The sequence below is a fragment of the Natator depressus genome, chromosome 3, assembly GCF_965152275.1.
Source record: "Natator depressus isolate rNatDep1 chromosome 3, rNatDep2.hap1, whole genome shotgun sequence".
Lineage (NCBI taxonomy): Eukaryota > Metazoa > Chordata > Testudines > Cheloniidae > Natator > Natator depressus.
The window spans coordinates 38286480-38310505 of NC_134236.1; the positions used below are offsets into that span (position 1 = coordinate 38286480).

At 41.0% G+C, this 24026-nt stretch overlaps 1 protein-coding gene across 26 annotated transcripts in view; it reads left to right on the top strand.

Moving 5' to 3' along the window:
• Positions 1 to 24026, top strand: part of MYT1L (myelin transcription factor 1 like) — a 384826-nt gene that overhangs the window by 144695 nt on the left and 216105 nt on the right. The window contains exon 1 of one of the 26 annotated variants that reach the window (XM_074947728.1): positions 15650 to 15763. The exons of the other annotated variants lie outside the window; for them this stretch is intronic. The gene's annotated coding sequence lies outside the window, so the exon portion shown is untranslated. Of the gene's footprint in view, positions 1 to 15649; positions 15764 to 24026 lie in introns of those variants that run through there. 26 annotated transcript variants of the gene reach the window in all.

The following is a 24026-nucleotide window of genomic DNA, read 5'->3' on the forward strand; positions in this document are numbered from 1 at the left end:
CCTGTACTGATGGAGGAGGAAAAGTCCCAAATTGTTTAGTTGGTTGATCAGAATTAGGTAGTCTGAGCTGACTTGGTGTGTGATGATCAGAAGTAATTGTTTGGGGGGTAGACATGTGAGCCCCACCCCATTTATTTTGGGCATCAATTACCACTGATGGGAATTGTGAACTCACCATATATGTTAGCAGCAGGGTTTCTTAGCCTGAAATGGAGCCAGGGAAAGGAAACCAAATACATTAATCAAAGCATAAAAATTTAAAAAACTAGGGAGTGAGAGCATGCAGCTATATATCAATAGTGCCTGAAAGGAAACAAAGGAAGCCCAAACCTGCAACCACTAATGCACATAAACCTCCTTCCCCTCCCCGACACACAGAGGGATATTTTTCTTCTTGGTGGATGCAGGCAAAGTACCCTCATTTTTTCATCTTTCAACAGCAAAAATCTGGAGCCAATTCTCCACTCCATTACACTAGCGTTTTTGCAGGAGTAATTCCACTAATATCAGTGGAGTTGTCTCTGCTTAAAACTGGTGTAATGAAGTGAAGAATTAGGTTAGCGTTTGTTGGGGCTCTCTCCAGAGAAAGAGGTACAGTAAAAGATATTTGGCACTTCCAGTTCACTACAAGTCTGCAGGCTGTATGTGCCAAAACGATGTACTGTTTGTTTTCTGATTGAATGTGTGAGAGTTCCAAACAATTGTGTACTGCTCACTCGTATGCAGGCTGAGTGCCGTTTGTGCCAGGCAAAGGACGGCTGCCCCTAGTTCACTGACTATCAAGCCAGCCAGCACTCGGGTGGGTATAGTTTTTGTGACTATTCTATATTTGTTTGAGTAGGGAGCCAAGGAGATAATAGTGCTTCTGGTTCAGTACACATCCATGAGCAACCATAAGGTTTGCTTTCTCCTCCCCCCCACCCCCACGTTGCTAGTGACCAAAGCCAGTAAATATGAATAAAACCAAAACAAAAGAAACTCACTCCCAAAAGCAGCAGGTTGAAGGGGAAAGGAATTGGGATGTTTGTAGATGTTTGCTAATTAGAACTGAGCAATGAATAGAATGACTATTTAAGTCCTTTTGTTAAGTTTGAACTTATTGAAAACTATGCCCCATTTTGGCTTCAGCTGGTTTTAATTTTTTTTTAAGTCTGCCGTTTTTGTTGCACGGGTTCGGGTAGACAAATATGGAGGAGGACTAACCCTCTTTGTAGTAGACTGTAAGCTGCATGCCATGCGAAAAAAAGACATTAAAACTAGGAGAAATTGACCAAATTCTCTCCTCGCTTTTATATTAGCGTAAGCCTGGCGTAACTCCACTGACTTCAGCAGAAGTAGTCCTGATTCTCAATGGCAGGAGAGGGAAATTGGGCCCAGTATGTGCACCAAGAAACCAATAAAAATCAAGAAAAGCTCGAACTGGCACATCACTTTGACATCACTAGTTTGACACAAATTCAGACTATCTGTTCAGCTACAAAATCCCTTCTGAAACAGTGTATCTAATGAAAATATTGAACAAATTTCCCTCCTTCCTGCTCCCTGCCCCTGCACTGGATCTAGGAAGCACACTGCCAACTGGGCTGCAATCTTTAGTATAATATTTCTGTCATTCCAGTTTTTCTTCAACCTCTTCAATCAAATGACTTCACCACTTCCCCTGGACTGTTCTGTTCCTCAGAACTGCACCCTCTGCTATTCTTAGCTAATGTTTCCCTTAGATGTATGACGCACATTCCACCAATGTCTTCAGAAACAAAGCAATATCTACTAGAAATATGTTGGTGTTAAGTGAGTGACTGGACATTTAGACCAAAGATCTTAAAAGTGCTAGATTTGTCTCATGATTAGAATAAAGAGATTTTTAAGTTGACATCCACCCAGTTCATAGACCTGCCCTTTATAGAGTAGAATGAACTTCATGGAATTTAAAAAGACGATGAAAAAACTGGGTCTTTCCACAGCAATCTTTCATTTCTCGTGATAGTGGGAGCTAGTGTCTAATCACATTTATATCTTTGGAGCCCTGATTAGAAATAATGGAAACTATCAATTGAGAAGTTCATATACATAATGGAAGACTATTGGGAGTGATTGCTGGTGTTCAGTAGTCCTTTTGATAGGCATAAGTTTATTTCTCATAGTGTTCATTGAACTGTCCAACAAAGTAGTGTGTCCTGGTGGGTTTTTTCTTTTAAATTTGATAAAGTACGTGAAAATGGTTGAATGGTTCACAATTAGGCTTTGTCTGAATATCTGCGGAGTTTTAAGACTCCTTCAAAAAGGGACCTGTCTCTGTTGAAATCACTTTTGAACAGATTTGTCTGCTTTATTGTCTGTATAACTGATGTGGAGGTAGGTTTGCCTTTTTCATGACTGGAATTAGTTTAGATTTCTCCTTTCCTAAAAATGCTAGTTATTTCCCAGAATAAATATTGACTTCAGGCTGATTTCTTCATCTCCCAAAAATCCTACTTTGGCCAAAAATAGTTAGAATACATCTGGCTAAAGCATCTGAAATTTTGGTGGCTCCTCTGAATCTTTTTCAGTATCCCCATGATTAATGAAAAAAAATTCTAAATTTCTCTTCGGTATGTATGTATGCAGCAAAGCAGCAGACAGTGATCCAATCAATAATAGCAGCTTCACAATTAAATGTGAAAAGGGTATTAAAATGTTACATTGCAAAATCCCTCAAAATATATTCTATAAAGTACATACATTTGCGTTCTTAAATGTTTTACAGTGTACTTCCAGACTGTTAAAACAAGTTCAAATATCTCACAAGGGCTAACGTACTGTAGTTTGTAACATCCCTGGATAAAGCGTACTGAAAGATCTAATCTGGAAAGAAATGTCTGTCACTTTTCGGACTATACAAGTCCCAGAAAGTCATTGATCCTGTCTTCCTAGCAAGCCATCCTATTCAGACAAAAGGTCAATCTGTCACCAAAGTCTGGAACTCAACAAAGCCAGAAACAAACACCTCCAGGAATGTAAGTTGTAGAGCTGATCAGGTGGTGAAGAATTCATGCATAGAAGCTCTCCTTTGTCATGCAGCTCACACCAGTCTCTATTCTTCTTAAAAATAGATCTGCCTGTGGTACTGCAAGCAAGAGATATTCCAGCTCTAGGCTGATGTGTCTGTCCCACATGACAGTGTGGTGGTGGGGGTGGTGGTAGAGGGAAGTAGAGTTTGGATGCCTAGAGCACAATATATCCATTTATATTTTAAAATGATGGAAAAATTTTAAAAACATAGTTTAGGGGAGAAGGCTGAAAGCGTTGCATAATGGTCACTTTTATTAGATCTCTTCTTCAGCCTCTTTGTATGGTCCAATGCTGGTACTTCTTTTGACATGCTAACTCCTAGTTTTATTTAGCAACTTATTTTTTTTTATGACCGATATTGGCCACTACCTTTCTTTAAGGTAGTTGGGTAAGAGATGGTGAGCGGCTCCAATATAAACTTCCCTCGGCTGATTGCAGGAACACACCTGTGTCAATGGAGGGAGGACTCAACAGAAAACTGTAGTCCATGATCTGGTTTAAATTCCCCCACAACTCACCATGACATCAAGTCAGCTGAAAAAGAACTCTCCCTACCCCCACCCCGGTTAGGGCATTTACAATGGGTCCCTTCTAATTATTATGAGCCATTGGCCAGATTTACCAAAAATGCTCACGACCCAGCAGCTCCCATTATTCGTGGCTGGATTTTCCAAAATACTCTGCCTCATCTCATTTAGTTGCCTAGACTGGAACTGAGCTTTTTTGAAATTCTGGGCCCAAGATTATTAAAATTGCTGTCTAAAGAAGTGGTGGGCTTGGATTGCCTATGACCTCTGAATGTAGGGGATTTCCCATAAAGAGTCAGGACTGACAGCAGCAGAGCACAGGAAAACCCTGAAAGTTCCCTACACAAAGGTGAATTTCTGCTGAATTAATCCAGATTATCAAAAGAAAGGGTATGAAGTCAGAGCGCTACTCTACTGTTTCTTTTCACAGGAACACTGCTCCAAAAAAGACATCTCCTTTTCCAACCAGGGCTTCACTTTACCACTCCCTGACACCTAAAGCAACATCTTTGCATTGTTTCCCAAAAAAGCAGGTGTACAAATTATTCTTATTTACAGTTTCATACCATCAGCTTTCAGTATGTAAACTGTGGTTCTCTCAATGAGACTCATCATATGATATCAGGCATACTAGTAATATTGGACCTGGTTAGCCTGGCAAGACTGAGTGGAAATCAGACTGATTGCTTTTAATTTGGAAAGGTTCCTATTTGATATTGGAGTAAATTCAGCTTTCCCCTCCCCTCAAAAGTTATATTAATGATTCATACATGTGTCTATGTTTAAAGGCATCCAGAAGAGGTGATTTAGTGACCTAAAACTTGGGTTGAAAGACTTCATCTCTCTGCAGAGCTGACTCTGCCATTCATCCATCTAAGGGAGACTGAGCTCATTGTGCGTGTAAGACTTTTGGGTGTTACTTGAAAAAACAAAGTTTTGTCTGTTCTGTGTGGACATTAAAATCCCATGGTATTTTTTCTAAATGCAGAGGTTTATGCTAGTATCCTGGATCATAAGGGTCCTGTCTCTTCCACTGTTGTGCAGTATTCACTATGTCACGTGCCTGCAACCCTCCAACCACAGATATGGCTGCATTTGTGTGGCATTATATGCATATAATTAGAAGTGTTCAACAGTCCAGCAGGATGAAAGGTGCAATATAAATGTAAATTACTATTATTCAGTTTAACCCCGATATTAAAATGCATAGGGCTCCATTTTCAAAATAGAACATGGGAGACAGACTTATAAATCCCATTTCCATTCCATGTCATTTGTTAATGGGATTGTACATTTAGACCCAGCAGAGTACTTTAATGATCACCCCACAGTATCAGTGCATTTTGCAAATATGAAGTCTGGCATGAAAAGTGACTTATAAAATACAAAATACTCATGAGCATACTGTACTAGCCGCTTTCACAGTAGGCTTGGAAAATACACAGAGAAAAAGAGGGCTTTATAATCATCTCTGTGTTCAGAGATTTACATGCCCAAGCCCCACCAATGCTAGTTCTTTAGTATTTTCTGCTTTTATTAAAAATGTGTCACAAGGTGAAGATCTGACTCTAAGAATAAGAACATATCAAGCAGTGAGATACAGTGATAACTCATACCTATGATAAAATCTGTAGTGGAACCAGATAGTAGTGAAAAGTTTATCCATACTACTGACAAAGTTGTGGATAACAAAGGGGAAAGGAACAAAATATATCCGTTCTGGTGACAGTCTGAAGATATTATTTATGGCACTCCTCAGATGCCATAATGGCAGTAACAGCAGCTCATGATAAGAAAATTTATTTATTCCAGATGCTTTCTGACTTCTCGCCATTGCCATTTGCCGATTCTGTACTGTTTAGGGAAAGTACAGGGATCCTACAGTGAAAGATGCTCTGGGAGCTATCAATTTCTTCTTACATGTTCCATTTTTTTAGGCTGTATCTTTAATTATGCTAATATGCTGGACAAAATTGTGACTTTTAAAAGAAAAAGCTATGCTCTTTGAATAGGTAATAAGTCTGACTAAGGAGTCAGACAAAGGACTGAGCAGCATATTGAAGTATTTGAATATGTGGGGACGAACAACTAACCGATCATAAAACAAAAAAATTAAGTGAAAACAGAATATATCTTACCTAAAACACTGCATTATTCTATCCTAATAGCCCTGTGCTATAATTAGGCTTGGAAGGATTAGATTTTTATCAGTAAATATCAATTTCACCATTACACAAAAACTGATGAAAAGTGTTTCCATTGATGAGGATTGAAATGTACAGATAGGCAAAGTGGGGGGGGAGGGTCAGAAGGTGCTGCTTGAGAACTGAATACAGTTTGACTTAAGGCTATTTGGTATGTCTAGGTTGATATGTTGACAATTTATGTTTTAAGTTACAAATTTAACTTTTTTAATCTCTGTATCTGTCATCAAATAATCATTGCCCCCACAATTTCCCACAACTGTGAATACTTAAAAAGTTTAACCCATAATTTTGTGCAACTGTGAAAATTAAAGTTGATAAAAATTGGGGGGAAATGCTTTAAAATAATCAGTTAACTGTTGAAATTATATTAAAAATTGAATTCTGCCAAGCCTAACTATAATTTACAGTAATGTTACAACAAAGCCAGATCAAGTCTTTAAGGCACTGGCCAGTATTGGGGGTGGTAGGGATCCCATGCTGCTGGGGGTGAGGGAAATCAGCAGATATTGTTCTCTAGACTCCAGGAACTTCACAGCACCCATGGAGAGTGTGCATACTGCACACATCTTAGCAAGTTACAGCACGCTCTCCCCTGTGTATCCAGGACCTGATGCAGCAGGGCACTTAAGCACATATTTAACTCAAAATATGGAAATAGTTTCACTGCAGTCAATGATATTGATATGGATTGATGCCCCAGACTACTCTGGTGGCTGGTGCAGGAGGATAAGGTCATGGCACGTGGACTGCAATTATGGTTTCTCCATGAACTGATTCTAGAACCTGGCTATGGACAGGGGCTACTAGATTTATGCTCATGGAGATCTAGTGAATGCACACCCCCATGCAGCTGCTTTGCCAGCCCATAGGACAGATTTAGTGGCTGAAGAAGGACTGCACTGTTCCCCGACCAAAGATGGTGGCATGTGAATTCCACCTTCTCACCCTCACCTATTTCTCTGCAACTCTGGCTTTGTATGATAAGGAGTGGATTTCTCCCTTGCAGAATATTGTAATTATGCATAAAATAAATACAAATTTTCTGTCTCTTGGTTAGTGGTCACTGTATCTTCCATGTCTACTTCAGAAGGGTGTTGGGAGGCTAAAATTGTCATCCTCCTGAGGTGAGAGTTGGTATGCAGTCACAAAGTATTTTACACTCATTATTAAGGCCCTCAGCCATTAAGTCGGTTTATGAAATGTAACTTTTAATTCTGCTTTATATGGACTTAGCTGAGATTGAGGCACATAGACAGAAGGGTTGCTTAGCAAGACTTTGTTTCCTTTTTCCAGAATAAGGTTAACATCCTCCTCTCCAGCTCACAGTTTGGATTTATATGGCATATTCTGCTTTTGAATCCCACATAACTTCCATTCGCACCAGTTGGCCTACATTGTAGGGATCAATTGCCCAAGAGTGGGACTCTTCACCTATCTTTTTAATTACTTTACATCAGTATATAGTGAAAGATCTAAGCCACCAAATTTCATTTATCTAAATTAATGAACATTGCACTAAGGAATTCATTATCACTGTATGTATTTAACTCTCTCTCTCTCTCTCTGACTGATTGGCATGCTATGCATCAATCTCAGAAATCCTCCCTTCTGTCTCATCCCACTCATCATGCTACTAACACAATGGGAGTGTGCTTCCGCAGCGCAGGTAGACAGACACGCTAGTGGGGCTCAAGATAGCAAGCTAAAAAGAGCAATTTATCCAGGGTAGCTCGGGTTAGCTGCCTGCATGCAAACCTGCCCAAGGGGCCTGGATATGTACTCCGGTAACTAGCCTGAACTGCTGCCTGTGCTCCCCTGCTAGTTTTCGGCATGGTAGCGTGATCAGATCTAGCATGTATCTGTCTATCCATGCTGGGAAGCACGCTCCCAGCTGCAGTGTAGTCATACCCACTGACTCTCTAGGCTACATTGCGTGTTTGGGCATTAAGTGCTGAACAAGATTACTTAGGGAGCGTCAGAGGGTACATCCCTCACCGCTTGAGGGACCTCCTGTTGATCGCTGTGGGGATTAGCTCTTTCAGGCGATGCCCTCCTTTACGGTTCCCATGCTGTCATTCCAATTCCCTGACCGGCCTGCAGCCCCTCTCTCCACCTCAGGATCCGCACCATCCTCCCTGTGACTCAGCCTTCCGGCTAAGTCACTTGAAGTTCCCCCTCCTGTGGGTGGGTGTATCTCCTATATAGTCCTAGGCAGTCTTCCTGCTCACTGCCCCAGTACCACTTGCCCAGTAGTTGGTAGGGAAATGCAGGCCCTCCCTCTTCTCCAGGCTCTCTCCCTGGGCTGCTTCCTACAACTGGTTCCCCTTTTCTTCCTAGGGCTACCAGTTCCCAAAGCCGCCTCCCTCTTCTCTGGGAGTGACTGCAGCCTCCACCAAGTTCTCTCCTTCTCGGAGTGTCTTTTTCCCAGCTGCCCTATTTGCAGCTGGCTACCTGGCTTCTGTGCCGGAACAGACGGGGCCTGCACAGTGAGCCCGTTCCTCTAATTAGGACTCTTCTCTCTCAGTATTCCATCTATTAGATTAATTGGCCCATCTGGCCTCCATTAACCCTTTCCATTCCTGTGTGGGGTGGACACCCCATCACAGGGGGCATTAGCAAATTTAGTTGATTTGGAATTCTGCAGCACCAATTTTTTGGGGACAACTTTTATGACAAGAATCAGATTTTGGCTCTAAATCCATCACAGATATCTTATTTTGGCTTCTGAAGTAGGAGTTTGATTTGTGAGTGGAGCTAAAAAGAACACCACTGCTTCTGCTTCACAAAGAGGCTATCTACGTGATTAAAAGTAATAACTGAATATGGAGCCTACGATGTTTAAATTGTTGTTTCAAGGCCATCCCAGGTTGGTTGTTACATGTTGCTTAGCATCCTGTGTGAAGTGAGTTGATCCTGCTCATATCTCAACCCACTAGCTAGCTTCCTTACTGGCAGTCTAGCCTAAGAGGCCTGGTGTTAGACCTGGTAAGTCTCTTGATTTGGCTGGGAGGCTCCTGTTCCAGCTACTGTCTGAACTTCTTCAGACTAGGAGCTTAAATAGCCTGATTTGGAGGGCTGAGCAGATGCTCTCGGCTGTATCACTGTGGTTCAGGGTGCTCTAAATGGGATCGCTCTGATTAGAGTAATCTAACCAGAAAGACATAGCTTAGAGCAACTTCCCAAACTTTTTACCAAAGTTACCCACCAACGGCATCTCATCTCTTTTGGGTACCCACCATTATAGATATAGTGTGTGCATACTTTTTTAAAAATTCAAACAAGAAAGAAAAACAACAAATAAAAATGTGTGTTTTCCACACTGCTAGCACTCCTCCCCAGTCCCCTCTCCAATACAGCCCCCAAACCCCCAGCTTCCCTCTTCCCAGCCCCCCTGCGCTCACACTCCCAGGCCTGCCCTCTGGTAGCTAGAGAACTGTAATAAGATCCTGCAACACCCCTGTAGTTTGCGGTCTTTGATCCTTTAAATGAGGGTGGAAGACAGGCTACAACACAAGGCAGGCTCTGCTCCCATGCCCACCCCAGCTGCCCTCTCCATCTCAAACTTCTTGCTGGTTTTGGAAGTCCTGAGGGGAGGGGTTCGGAGAGTAAGCCTGCCCACATTCACCTAGCAGCCACAGCTCCTGTCCCATGCGGCTGGACCCAGCTCCCCACTTGGGGAGTTGGAATCTGGTGCATGGGGTCGCAGCACCATTCAAGTTTGGCCCAGCTTCCCTTCCATTGTGACAGAGGGGTGGCCAGGCCAAATCTGAGTGGTGCTGCAACCCTATGCACCAGATCGCAACACTACCTGGGGGAAAGGAGGCCCCTTCTCTTCACCCCTCCAGGAAGTCCTATATGTGCCTGGAAGTGCTCCTCACCACCACGGCAGGGAGTGACAATAGCAGGACCTGATAGGTGATCCACCTAAACCCTTCCTGCAATCCACTGGTGGGTCAGGACCTACCATTTGGGAAGCAGCCTAAAGTACAGTCCCACGACCCACCTGTGGCTGTAGCTGTGGAACTACAGCTAGAGTGGACCTGGGTCGCTCTAGCTATGTGAGCAGGAACCATGGAATGGGAGCCAGAGCCGGGGCCAAGCCTCTTCAGCCAGGGAGCAGCAGCCAGAATCTTCCCACCCAAGTAGTAAGGAGCAAGGCAAAGCCTGAGTTAAGTTATGAGCCAGCAGCCCAGTCAGAACATCCATTAGCTGGTGGAAACAGCCAGATCTTCTTCCTACCCTAGGGCAAGCAGTAGACAACATCATGGACTAGCAACCCAACCACAGCCCTCTACCAATTTCAGAACAAGAAGCAACCAGGGTCACAGCCTCAAATAGCTGCTAAAGCTACCTGGACATAGCAATTCCCATGTTCCAAAAGCTCATTTCATATTACAGCTTTGTCAGGTTTAAGAGTTGTTAATCAGGACATTTCCAATTACTTACTTTATGTAAATAAAGCAGTGCATGCTCAAATATGCAAATAAGAATATTGGGTCATTTGCATTAAGTCTCCAGATGTCTGGACCATTAGCCTTAACAAGGATTGAATGATATGGAGACTGAACTACCTTCTCACAACTATAGGTCATCCCTCCAGAAGACAGTTGAAGCACATTGCTGGCATCATTTTGGGAAGTCTGCAGGGTGCTGCCCTTGCAGTTCTTATTCTGTGGATAAAGATAGACGTTCAGTCTCCAGATCTGTTAATCTGGTACTTCATCAATAAAACCCAGTCCCCAAACTGACCAGAAAAAACCAGTCTGGAGTACAGATTGCAAAAAGTCAGGTTTTATTTTGATGCAAGCAGAGATGATTCACAGACTTCTAAGCCTGGCTCTGAACAGCATTTTGTAAAGTCGTGAGTGCAAAGCACTAGAAACAGAATGAACATAGTAGATTTGTGTGTCAGCTCTATAACAACAATTTAAAGCATGGTGAGTGATCATTTGAGCCAAAGAAATCATTTGCTGGTAAAAAGATTCAAGGAAAAAGGTTTCAGATCTTTGGAATAAAATCAAGGTGCTGCTATACTTGGGAGAATTTTCTTCATCCCCCCATATCCCTAACACTTTAATCTTCTGCCTTATGGTGCCAGAGCTCCCTGATGGGCTTGCATTTGTTCCCTAGAAAGGCAGAAATCTATTTTAGCCTCCACTCTCATCTGCTAGGAGAAAGTCCTTGTCAGCATCTTCACTTGTGCGCTGTTGGTAGAATTGTCCAATGGTGGATCTAGCCACTTATCTCCAAGGAAACTGTTGGTATCACATATGTGATGTACTCAGCTTCCACTGGATATGAGATAAAAATCTACATTTATGACATGATGGTTCAATATAACAACAAGCCATCAGGTCAGACTGAGCTCTTGTATTATAAATAGTTCAGTTTTATATACTCAGTTGGCTAACAGAATCAACTCAAATTTGAGACTTTTAAAATGCATTTCAGAAGCATCGGTGTATAGGTGTGTTGATACATCATATTGTATATTTAAATTGTAGCTACTTTGTTTAAACATAGCAAGACTCCTACCTCAAGAGTGTTTAATATGGTGTAATTCATCTGAACTATGTCAAATGATTTTATTAGGCAAAGATATAATTTTAAGTGCCTTGTGGTTTAAGACGGTAGTAGGCAAGGAATTTAATCTCAAAATCATAGTCTCTGCTGTACCTTCTGTTGAAAGGACACATGAAGTCTTAGCATTGCATGAGGAGCTAGCTATCACAACCTTCCATCAAGAGAGGAAAGACACAAACTGTGAAGTAACAGCCAATAAATTGTTAGACTGGCCTTAGGGCACTTTAAACAACTAGCTGCATGAATCAGCTATGCAGAAGGGTAACTCATAGATGCAAATATGCTGTGAATTGTCTCCCACCCTTTAAAAGGCCACTGCTAAATTTTGTCTGATTAAATTTTAAAGAGCCATATTGCAAAAAAGATCAACCACCATGATTGACATTACTGTTGGCAACTTCAGTGCAGAGGCTAAGGACTGAATGGGAAATGCTGGGAAATGACCTAACCTTTCGCTGCTAGAGGTGGCCCCTTCAAGCTAAGATTGGATGGGGAAGCCTCCTTTGCGCTACATCGATGACATCTTCATCATTTGGACCCATGGAAAAGAAGCCCTTGAGGAATTCCACCATGATTTCAACAATTTCCATCCCACCATCAAACTCAGCTGAGAACAATCCATACAAGCGGTCCATTTCCTGGACACTACTGTGCTAATAAGCGATGGTCACATAAACACCACCCTATACTGGAAACCTACTGACCGCTATACTTACGTACATGCCTCCAGCTTCCATCCAGGACACACCACACGATCCATTGTCTACAGCCAAGCTCTAAGATACAACCGCATGTGCTCCAATCCCTCAGACAGAGGCAAACACCTACAAGATCTCTATCAAGCATTCTTAAAACTACAATACCCACCTGTTGAAGTGAAAAAAACAGATTGACAGAGCCAGAAGAGTACCCAGACGTCACCTACTACGGGACAGGCCCAACAAAGAAAGTAACAGAACACCACTAGCTGTCACCTTTAGCCCCCAGCTAAAACCTCTCCAGTGCATCATCAAAGATCTACAACCTATCCTGAAAAATGATCCCTCACTCTCACTGATCTTGGGAGACAGACTAGTCCTCACTTACAGACGGCCCCCCCAACCTGAAGCAAATACTCTCCAGCAATCACACAACAAAAACACTAACCGAGGAACCTATCCTTGCAACAAAGCCCGATGCCAACTCTGTCCATGTATTTATTCAAGTGACACCATCATAGGACCTAATCATATTAGCCATGCCATCAGGGGCTTGTTCACCTGCACATCTACCAATGTGATATATGCCATCATATGCCAGCAATACCCCTCTGCCATGTACATTGGCCAAACTGGACAGTCTCTATGCAAAAGAATAAATGGACACAAATCTGACATCAGGAATCATAACATTCAAAAACGGGTAGGAAAACACTTCAACTTCTCTGGCCACTCAGTAAGACTTAAGGGTGGCAATTCTACAACAGAAAAGTTTCAAAAACAGACTCCAAGGAGAAACTGCTGAGCTTGAATTAATATGCAAGCTAGATACCATTAACTTGGGTTTGAATAGAGACTGGGAGTGGCTGGGTCATTACACATATTGAATCTATTTCCCCATATTAAGTATTGGGACAAAGCTCTGTCCTTGCCTCCGTGGGTCCCACGTTTCCTGGGGGATATCGCTAGCCTCAGAGGCTCACTGTGACCCTCCATGTAATCCTTCTCTCTCTGGAGACAAGGGTTACAGTCTACTGAGCCATTTTCATCATAAGCCAGCGAGGGAGGTGAGGAGAAGTTACCCTTCCTTGCACAGTCTCTGTTGTTTCCCAGTCTCAGTGATAAATCAGGGGGCAAAGGTGAGGGGGAGCCTGGGCCCACCCTGTAGTCCGGGCTACAGCCCAGGGACCCGAATAGTATCAGCGATGGTAGCTGACCTTTTAGAAACATGACATGTACAATTCCCTGGGCTACTTCCACCACAGCAGCCCTCACTTCCTCAAGCTCCACTTCACCCTTACCTCAGAGCCTCCTTCCTTGTGCCTGATATGGTGTGTACTACTCAGTCTCTCCAACAGCACAACTTCCTCCCACAGCTCCTGACATGCACACCCACCTGATTGACTGGGAGGCTTTTAACTAGTTTCAGCCAGCCCCTGATTGGCTTCAGGTGTCCCAATCAACCTAGCCTTTTCCCTGCCCTCTGGAAAGTTCTTAATTGGCCCCAGGTGTCTTAATTGACCTGGAGCAGCTGCCATTTCACTTATCCTGGTACCAGGGATTTGTTTAGCCTGGAGCTAATATATCTCCCACTACTTTTCTACAGCCATCAGGCCTTGCCCCATCACAGTATCCTCATACCTTCTTGTCAACTGTCTAAATGGGCCATCTTGATTATCACTACAAAAGTTTTTTTCTCCTGCTGATAATAGCTCGTCTTAATTAATTTGCCTCTTACAGTTTGTATGGCAACTGCCACCTTCTCTGTATGTATATATATCTTCTTACTATATGTTCCATTCTATGCATCCGATGAAGTGGGCTGTAGCCCACGAAAGCTTATGCTCTAATAAATTTGTTAGTCTCTAAGGTGCCATGAGTACTCCTGTCCTTTATCGTGGGCTTTGTTGTATCTATTTTGTGGAGAGGATTTTGAGTTAGAGCACTTGGCACTTTCCATGAACAGGTAAGCTAATTAAGGGCCTCTCTGCACACTGTTGCTGCCTTCATGCCTGTGCCTTTAATCTGAGGAAGGTAGAGTTTTGGTCCTCTGTTACTTGTATGTACATAAAAAACATTAACGCCTCTGCTTACCAATACAGCAACAGCGGCTTTCACTTTTGCTGGCATCTTTACTTCAATGAGAAAACAAAAGCTTTTTGTTAACAAGCATCCCTGCTAAAATCTCCCATTTCTGAACGTATTTGTAGCCCTATAAATTTGTCTCACTTAGGGCACCAAAAACAGCGTGGTGAAGAACACCCATCTTTTAAACAGGCTGTAAGCGGCATATACAGTAGCTTAATTTGCCTCCCTATTTGAACAACTTGTGAGCAAATGTGGTTTAGTTATTTTTTTCTACAAAACATTTAGAACTTGGTTCAAATGTCTGGGTAGTAAACTAATTATATTTTGTGCAATGTAAACAAAGTTGTAGAGAGTGGTGCAGTACAAAATAGATCCACTGCTAGCAGCATAAAGCTAATGTCAGCAAATGAAGGAACAAGGGAATAACTTGCATCCTCTTTCTAGTGTGCAATCAGTCTGAGATGGGCAATTACCTTAACTGTCTGCCTAAAGCAGCAGCAGAGTTGCATGATCTGTTCACTTCACAGTTATACATCACCACTGTGTGATGAAGAAGTCCACACTCTGCAGTGTTAGCTATTGCATAACCCAGGATATCGTCTTTAAACCTGTTGACAATAACAAAAAACAAACAAAACAAAAAAACCCCACTGAGAGCAAAGAGTAAAAACCTGTGTGTTTCACTGAGTATTCACTTACGAGGGGAGTTATTGTAACACATAGTGGTACCATAGTGGTGGTTCAGGATCTGTTTGGAATTGTACAAAAGGAACACTCTTTGGATAATTCATTTTCATTTAATGGATTTGACTCTTTTTAAATTGAAAATGGCTCAAAATTGTTTTCAGATTTCAAATATTTTCTTTTATAATGTAGCAAAAACCCATTTCCAACACTTTTAGCAAAATTAAATTGTGAACATGCCTATCCTTTGTTTGAGTGAGTGCAGTTTAGTAATCTGTAAAAGGAAACAAAAAAGTCAAACAGCTGGCATGTTTTAGCAGCTAGTAGTAGTTTTCTCCTATGGCTGTTTCTGTTAAGTAGGAAGGATTGCCTAGTGGATTTGAACATAGGGCTGAGAGCCACACATTCTAATCTTATCTCTGACACTAACTCCCTCAGTTACACTTAGCAAGTCACTTAACCTCTTTGACTCACTTTCTCCCCTCCTGTGGGGAAAGTCACTCTAAGAATACTGTGAGAATTAGTTAATGTTTGTGAATTGTATTACCGTATGCTTTATATGCATAGTGCAAACAATATGCAAAATATTACTGATTTTCCTTGGATTCTGCTTTCCATGATTTATTTTTAACATTACAAATTGTGGCTGGTAGGGATTACTGATATCAATCTTATTTCTTTTGTTTGTTAGAAATTTTACAGCTATTGAAAAAATTCAAACAACCTTTGAGTGACACAGTAAATGGTGCAAATAACATATTCCTATTACCACAATCCTCCTTCCTGTATTTTCTCCACTTGTTTGTTACAGCCACTTGTTGCATCTCATCTTCATTTAAAGGAGCAGATTCTGCCACCACTGCTCATGTGGAATAGTACTTCTTCCTGGAGTAGATCCATTTAAATCAACGGGACCATTTGAGAAGTAAGCTATTACTCCACATATCTAAGGGTAACAAAGTCTGGCTGTTGGACAAAACTCTTTTGGCAGGAACTGTCTATTGTTACAATAGTTACATTAGTGTAATATTTCAGGATTGATAGAGCTACAGGATCTATAAGGGCCACTCTACATATCTGTCTAGCAGTGGACCATATGATGCTTGTTCCCTTTGGGTACTCATCTCTTCTAGATTATTTTCAGGGTTGCCAATTTTACTTCTCCCCTTGATGATCAGATCCACAAATTAATATCTCTGTGCATAAAAGATGTTTCTCTATTTTCACTAGCACCCAATCCTTCCTTTTAGCTTCACTTCATGTGCTCTCGATTTTAAGCCTGGTAGTTTTGTTCCATTCACCACCTCTGACTTTTGTACACCTTGGCTATTACCCTTCTTGTGTTCATATTTATTTATGAATATAGTATCCTAATTTTCTTAATCTCTCTTCATTACTGTAGTCTCTAGAGTCCCCTTATCATTCTGGTTGCCCTCTTCTGTGCATTTCCTAATTCTTTCAATCCTTGCTTTAATATAGTGCCAAATATTGTGTTCAATACTCTGGATGTCGTCTCTCTAGCCTTTTGAGCAGTGCCATAATGATCTCCTCTATTTATAGATCTTTTTTGTTTTCTAACTCCTGCAGAGATTGAGCTGATGGTTTTAAGTTTCTGTCCCCTATTGTCTCCCAATCTTTTTATTCCCGCACCAGTGCAGCCACAATACCATTTGCCATTTTCAACCCAGTCCTCATTTCCTTACTTTTTTCTATGCTATTTTCCTTAACCCACATCATAGTCCACAATATTAATTTTCCAGTTTCCTTGAATGCACTTGCTCTGCATTTTGATAATGATATAGCCTCAGTTTAGTACAGTCTTCAAATATCCATACCTTCATACCATGTTCTCTATAGTCACTGCGATGTAAATTGGTTAATAACAGATTCCTGCAACACTGTGGTCTATTACTGAGCCAGTTATTTATCTACTGTGAGTATTTTACCATCAATATCCTATTAACGAAATAATGCATCAGATTGGTTAATATGTAATATTCTCCCACATAAGGCTTCTTAAAATCCAAGGCCAACTATCAATGCCAAGGACATGGTTGGAGCAGGAATTGGCAGCCAGGAATCAGAGCCCGGGCCAGGGTCCGGGTCAGAGCCAAAGTCAGAGGCCAGAAAGCAGAGATGAGGGTCAGAACTGTTACCTGGAATGGAGCCAGGCTGGGAACAAGCAAGCACAGGAACTGTTGCAGCTATGGGCAAATGCTGTGAGCAGCCACTGTTGCTGCTGCTGCGGGGTTTAAGAGCCAGTCTGCTGACCTTTCTAACCAGTCAGGCAGTGTAGCCAATCAGGCAGCCTACTCCAGGCCAGCTGTGTTCATTTGGTTGCCTGGAGACTAACTCTGCTGCAGACCCTGATTCCCTACACCAACATTTTCAAACTTACATGCCTAAATGTCGACACCTCGGCACATATTTCGATACCGAATAAGTTGCCTGGTTTTCAAAGGTGCTAAGCACCCACATTCTTGCTGAAGTCATTGGAAGCTGGAGATGCTCAGCACCTCTGAAAATCAGGCTACTTTATTCAAGTGTGTAGATATGTAAATTTAGGCACTCACATTCAAAAACAGGTTTCAGAGTAGCAGCCATGTTAGTCTGTATTCGCAAAAAGAAAAGGAGGACTTGTGGCACCTTAGAGACTAACCAATTTATTTGAGCATAAGCTTTCTATGCATCCGATGAAGTGAGCTGTAGCTCATGAAAGCTTATGCTCAAATAAACTGGTTAGTCTCTAAGGTGCCACAAGTACTCCTTTTCTTTTTACATTCAAAAACGTTGACCTATTCAGCATAAGCACCTGATCCAATGGCCAAATCTTGTGTTTTGCTCCCGATTGCTCTCAGTGCACCAATCTGCAGCATTCCAAATTGCCTCTCCGATCAATGCTTCTAAAATCGTACAGTATGCTGGTCAGATTGGTAGACCGGGAATCATCTGGTCCCCTGTGAACTTGTAAAATATGGCACATTGCACTAGCTTCTCTGTTAATCTGCCTCTCTTGTTTCCAGTGAGGTGTTAAAAACTCAACTAGATGAGATTTTTTTTTCAGTTTAATCTCTTTCCAAATGCTGGGATGCAGGCCATCCAGTCTGGAGTTTTATCTCCCTTTTTAGTTGCTCTAATTTCTTTTTACCTATTCTGGTGTCACCCTTTGTTTCATTAATTTTTTATTTTTTGTCTCCAGGAAACTTCTTTCTGATTCTGGCATATTTTCCTCACTCTCCCTGGTGAACATACTGAGACAAAGAAATCATTTAGCTTCACAGCAATCTCTGCCTCATCTGTCACCAAGTTCCTCTCACAATCACACAAGTAGACTACAGCCTCACAGTCCTCCTGATCCTAGTCTGTTTGTAAAATCTGTTGTTGTTTGTCCTTCTCACATCCTTTGCAATTCTCCTTGGGTTTTTGTTACCATTTCCTTACTATTTAAAAGTCAGATGTATCTCTTATTGTAAAAATATTAATAGAAGTACTGTGTGAATGTCCTTTCTATGCAATGTCCTATTTACAAAATACAGAGTAGCAGCTACAAAATACTGTGAGCCATTCCTTACTGTAGATGTTCACAGAGAACTCTCATTGACTTTCATGCAGTATCAAAAGACTTATTTATTTCAGTGTCAAAATAAATATGCAATACCCCAAATTAACATAATATTGAAAACCAGATCTTCAGCTGCCATGAATTGGCATAGCTGAATTGAAGAGCATGTCTCCAATGGAGCTTATGCCAATTTAAATCATGTGAGAATCTGGCTCCCAAGAATCTTACGTAAACCAATGGAACTGCAGAAATGTTGAGTTAAAGCTGTCAATAAAGTTGGACAGAACTTGAGTTCCAAACTGTGACTATCAAGTTTTGAAGGTATTCAAAAAGGTGAAATAGTTTGGATACCCATCCTATCTGTGAACCATTGCATCCCTCTAGAAAGCACTGCCTGATATTTCAAGAAGTGATATTAAAACACTGCAGCTTATAATATACCAGCTGTTGCAGCTGACTACATTACTGCTAATATTGGGACAAATTCTATCCTGACTTACTCTACATGCAACTCAGAGACTATCTACACTAGAAATGCTGTATCAGGACAGCTAAGTGCTGCAGCTGCATTACTGTAGCACTGTAGTGTAGACATAACAGCGACAGAAGGGGTTCTTCCAATGCTGTAGTAAATCCACCTCTCCAATAGGCTGTAGCTGTAAGCATTAGCTCAATCAAAGAATTCTTCTGTCGAACTAATGGTATCTACACTGGGGCTTAGGTCATTTTAACAACATCGCACAGAGCGTGAAATTTTTCACAGCTTTGAGTGATGTCATTGAGCCGACCTAACTTTGTAGTGTAGACCAGCCCTGAATGAAAAGGAGAAAGCTGAGAATTTGAAAGAGACTGAGAGGTAATAGTATTAACACAGCAAGTTAGATATGAATTTGCTGACTCCTGTGATTTCCCCAAATGTGGAAAACTTGACTGCATAGTTTGTGGTAGTAGGGGACTACATTCATATTTCCTCCAGCCCCACGCTTAGGGTCTCAATTTGCTGTGTCTCTGCAGCCACTTCATGTGTCCTTCCTGTCTGACAGCCCGTACACAACGTTCTCAAGTGCTGTGCCCTCCTCCAATCAGAGGAGAGCTGGCGACAGAGTGAGGGGTGGGATTTCCTGCCAGTTCACTAGCCAACCAGAGTTTTTAGAGTGGGGCGTCGGTCCTTTCACACAGCTGATTTGTTGCGTGTGTGTTCCTCAGCTGCAGTGAATTACATATACAGCAGTGAAATAAACCCCATGCATAGCATTTTATGATTTGATACCTTTGCTAAATATAGTCTCTGTCCCAGATTTTGCCACCATTAGCCATATTGGGTAGTTTCCTGCTGCACACGTAGTCCCAATGAAATCAACAGGGCTCAATGTAAAGAATGTAGCCCTCTACCACTAGACAAGTCTTGCCTTTGGCAGATCCAGTTCCCTTTTGTATCCATAGTGACAGATCTTAAAAGAGCCCCTTTAATTTTTGCTTATTTAAATAAGGAAGGAGTGATAAAGTTAATACTTTTGTTTATACCTATTGCTGCAAGAATTTGAGATTTTACTTTTTTCTGTTGTTTCAATGTCTCAAACTTCGCTCTCATATAAAAAATGAAAACAAAGACATTTTGGGGCTGCATACACTGAGGCGTCACATCATGGAGCTAGGAGATGATAATCCTTTCTCTAAACAGCCATTGTAAGTAAAGTTTTCAAACGTGCCTAATCCTATTGACTGTGAATACCATTGAGATAAGACTCTTGTGCACCTTTGAAAATGTTACCCTGCATAACCTGACCTGGACTGTTGCATCAGTTCTGGTCACTACATGGCAGTTCTAGGAAAATGTGACAAATTAGAATAACTAAAATGATCCAGTGGCTAGAGGAACTTGTTTATGGGAATGATTAAAAGAGTTAAATATGTATAATTAGGCTACAAGATAACTAAATGGCTCCGAGGACACACAATAGTTTTTCAAATATGAGGTGTGTAAACACCAAAGTTGGGGAAGAATTACAAGAACTTAGGTACATAGATGTATAACTAGAAGCTTTGGGCTGGTATAAGAAAGGCAGAATATCAGGAAAAACTTGATAAAAAGGGAAGTTGTGGAATTTTAAAACTATCCTGGGCAAAGTAGTAGACAATATTAGAAACAATCCCGCATTACCAAGGAGATGGACTGGATGGGACTCAATGGTTTTTTCATCTGTAACTGCTATGACCATATTAATTACATCTGTTTTGCTATTTACCTACCTATAGGCACCTATATTGTCCCCATGAGTCCAGTAGCTGAGTCCCTTTTTTGTGAATTTTGTGTTTTCATTACAAGCCTCCTGGAATTCTCTGAGATGCTGGGTAGTAGGTTTTGGGGATTACCAGAAGGCATCTTGGAGGGTCAGATATTTGTACCCCTAGCCATTGCTATCTGCCAATTTATTCTTAACTCACCCCCTTTTGGTTACAGTCAGCTACACCTGTAATAGTGCATACCTTTTATAGGACCTCAATAATACCTACACACTGCTCCATTTTTTATATAGGTATTATGAAGACCTATAGAAATATGTAACCACAAATTACATAAATGCTGCTTGTGCTACAAAGACAGAGTTTAAGGACAAGGAAACAGCCTTAACTCTGAAAGTCTGTTCAGTGGTACCCAAAGGCTTCATCCTTGACTCCCTTCTATCTTATGTCATCTCATTTCTGGCTTCAAGTGCTTAAAAGATTATGGAATTAAGACTCACATCTCCATGATACAGGTCAGCTGTATCTCCATTTTACAGATGGGGAAAACAGAGCCAAAAAGGTAAGTGACTTTCCCACCATTACATCTTGAACTAGTGGACTGCTAAGAATACAACTCACGTATCCTGACTCCCAGTCCCCTTCTCTAAACATTAGTTCATAGTCTTTCCCTACAATTAGTCTTGAACCTGGTGGTGTATTTTTATTTTTATTTTCTTCTTCTTCTTTCTTTACCTCCTTCAGCCAGTATCAGCAGTAAAAGTGAACCTAGTCAAAGTTTGGGACTCTGGGGATGTTCCAGTTGGAAGTAGAAATTGGTGATAGGTTTTCATTGATGTAGTTTTGTTTATTTCTCCCTGAAGAGAAAAGGAGCAGTTTCTTAGCTTACAGCCCCAAGACTCTAGTCAAAACCCAACCCTAAAGCGCTCGCTCTCTCTCTCTCCCTCCCTTTTTCCAGGGTCACACTGTGCTTACAGCTCCTGCTTGGCTTTTCTTGCCTCTTTTCCTCTCTCTTGTCTATGACTTCAGTATCTGTGTGTTTTCTCACATTGCTACACATACCTATGGAAAGCAATACTCCTCTCCAAAGCTCCTCGGTGGGTTTATCACACACACCTTTTGTCTTAGGTGGCGCTTACGTTTACAATTATGTTAACTGAAGGGTGAGGTCATACCTATCAACCTCAATAGGGTTTCAACCTGACCTATAACAAGGGTTCACCCAGGTAATAACAATACATTGTATGATTGCTAAGACATATAATCTTGAGTCAATTAAACCACCCACATCTCCCATAAAGAAAATAAAAACATCAAACATAGCCAAGGCAAAGCAAGAGTGTTAGAATCTATGATGGTCAGGGGTTGATTCCCTGAAGAAGACTATTAGACTTTCAGAATGTGCCCAAATTAAACTCTGGAGTGAGGGCAATACTGCAGAGTCCTTAAGAGGTTTCAAAGAGGCAGCCTAGCAGGTTTCACCTTTGCTGTTCTGTGTCTCCTCTTTAGATCTTTCTCTGTTTATGTTAACTGCTTAATTCCCAGTTGAAACACTGAGATTCTAACCCACATAAATGATTTAAAATGTGCCCTATTTACCTATATGATATAGATTCTCTGGCTTCATTAGATAGGATGGTTTTATCATATGTGTTCACATACCATGGTGATAAGCATATAAGATTAATTACCCAGATCGATAAAAGCAATTATTCTAGCCAATTTTACCTCTGCTGAGAAATATACTCAGAGGTTCTCTGTTCAAAAAGCATTTTCAAAGCTGTTGTTGTGTGCTTAGCTTTAGAAAATAGTAGCCTCTGAATACTGCTCGTGAGAGGTGTTCATTTCTTATTAAAGGAACAGGTTGGTTAGGGCACTAGCCATTGTATAGTGAGAATAATACAACGTTATTTTACTATCTTTTCTACCTGAATATGTGCTTGCTGTAAATGATTATTTATTTATAAGAAACATTGAACAGCTGTGACCAAATAAATATATTTGCTAATGTAAACAAGCTGTGTTAACACTCACTTAATTTAGGCCAAAACAATACAGGCAGCTAGCTAATGGTAGCTAATTTAAAGGTTTCTTCCTTCCCACTCCCAGAGGCTTAGTATAAACAACCTTCCTCTAAATGGAGAATGGTACAGATTTTTCCAAAAAAACAGCAATTCCAAAAACAAGTATGGAATACCCCACTCAAGCTTAAAGTAATGGCTCTCTACTGTTGGTATATGGACCAATATTAGTCTTTCAGGTTCTTGTGACTTTTAGTTTAGATTACTTCTTACTCCCTTAGGACTCAGTCCTATGGGCAGTTGAGGGTGATTAACTTCGTGCAGGATCAGGCTCATGATGATTAATCTTGGTGCTGCACATCTCCTATTAAATTATGCTGGTTCTGCTCTATAGTGGAGTTTGAGATGACAGGGGTTCTGGAGCAGATTAAGCTTCGTTGTGGGGGTAAAGCCCATGCACTTGAATAGCAGGTAACAGACAAACAAGGTCTGAAGGCCCAGTTCTGGAGTGGCTCGGCTTGCATAACTCCCACTGAAGTCAATGGAATTTATAGCTGCTAAATAAGGCTCAATATATTGTAAACTGGTACGCCTGGCATTACCATTGTCTGGTAAATTGGGATCACTGCCTAAAAAGACAAAATAATAAAAAGGGGATGTGACATTGGAATGAATATTTTTGCAAATCAAGTCTGTTTAGTGAGTTATTGTTTTCAAATGACTTAAGCTCTGATCCTGCAAACATTTATGTGCATGCTTAACTTTACTGCCATTTTATTTGATTTTAATGGTACTACTCAGAGTAGTAAAATTGAGCATATGCAAAAGTGTTTTCAGGATTGGGCCTTAGAATGTATTTCCTCTTGTCAAAGTGTTAAACAATCACAGACTTGGAACCACCATAATGTTCTGCAAGGTGACATAATACTTGCAATTTCCTATTCTTGCTACAATCAGTCTCACAAATAATGGATTAACTTTGCCATTTTCTCACTCTTGTTCTAAGTCATAGGAGCCAGAATATGTTATCAGAGAGAGATGCCAGCCATTAAATTGTGTGACAAAATTTTGTGACAAAAATTGTTACAAGAACAGAAAATGGCATAACATTTTCCCACACAATGCAATAAATATATTAATATTTTCAAAAATTATAATGATTATTGGAAATAATACCAATTCAATGTGGTTGATATTTTGCTTGACATGTGTTCCTATATTGTTTCATATTGTGTGAAGAGAAAATGTTCACCATTAAAAGATTAGTGTTTTCTAGCAGTTACCACACATGATATTTGAAATAACGAAGCATAGAGTAGGAAATAACTGCGGTAACTGTTAGCAAATGTTGACTTTTTAAT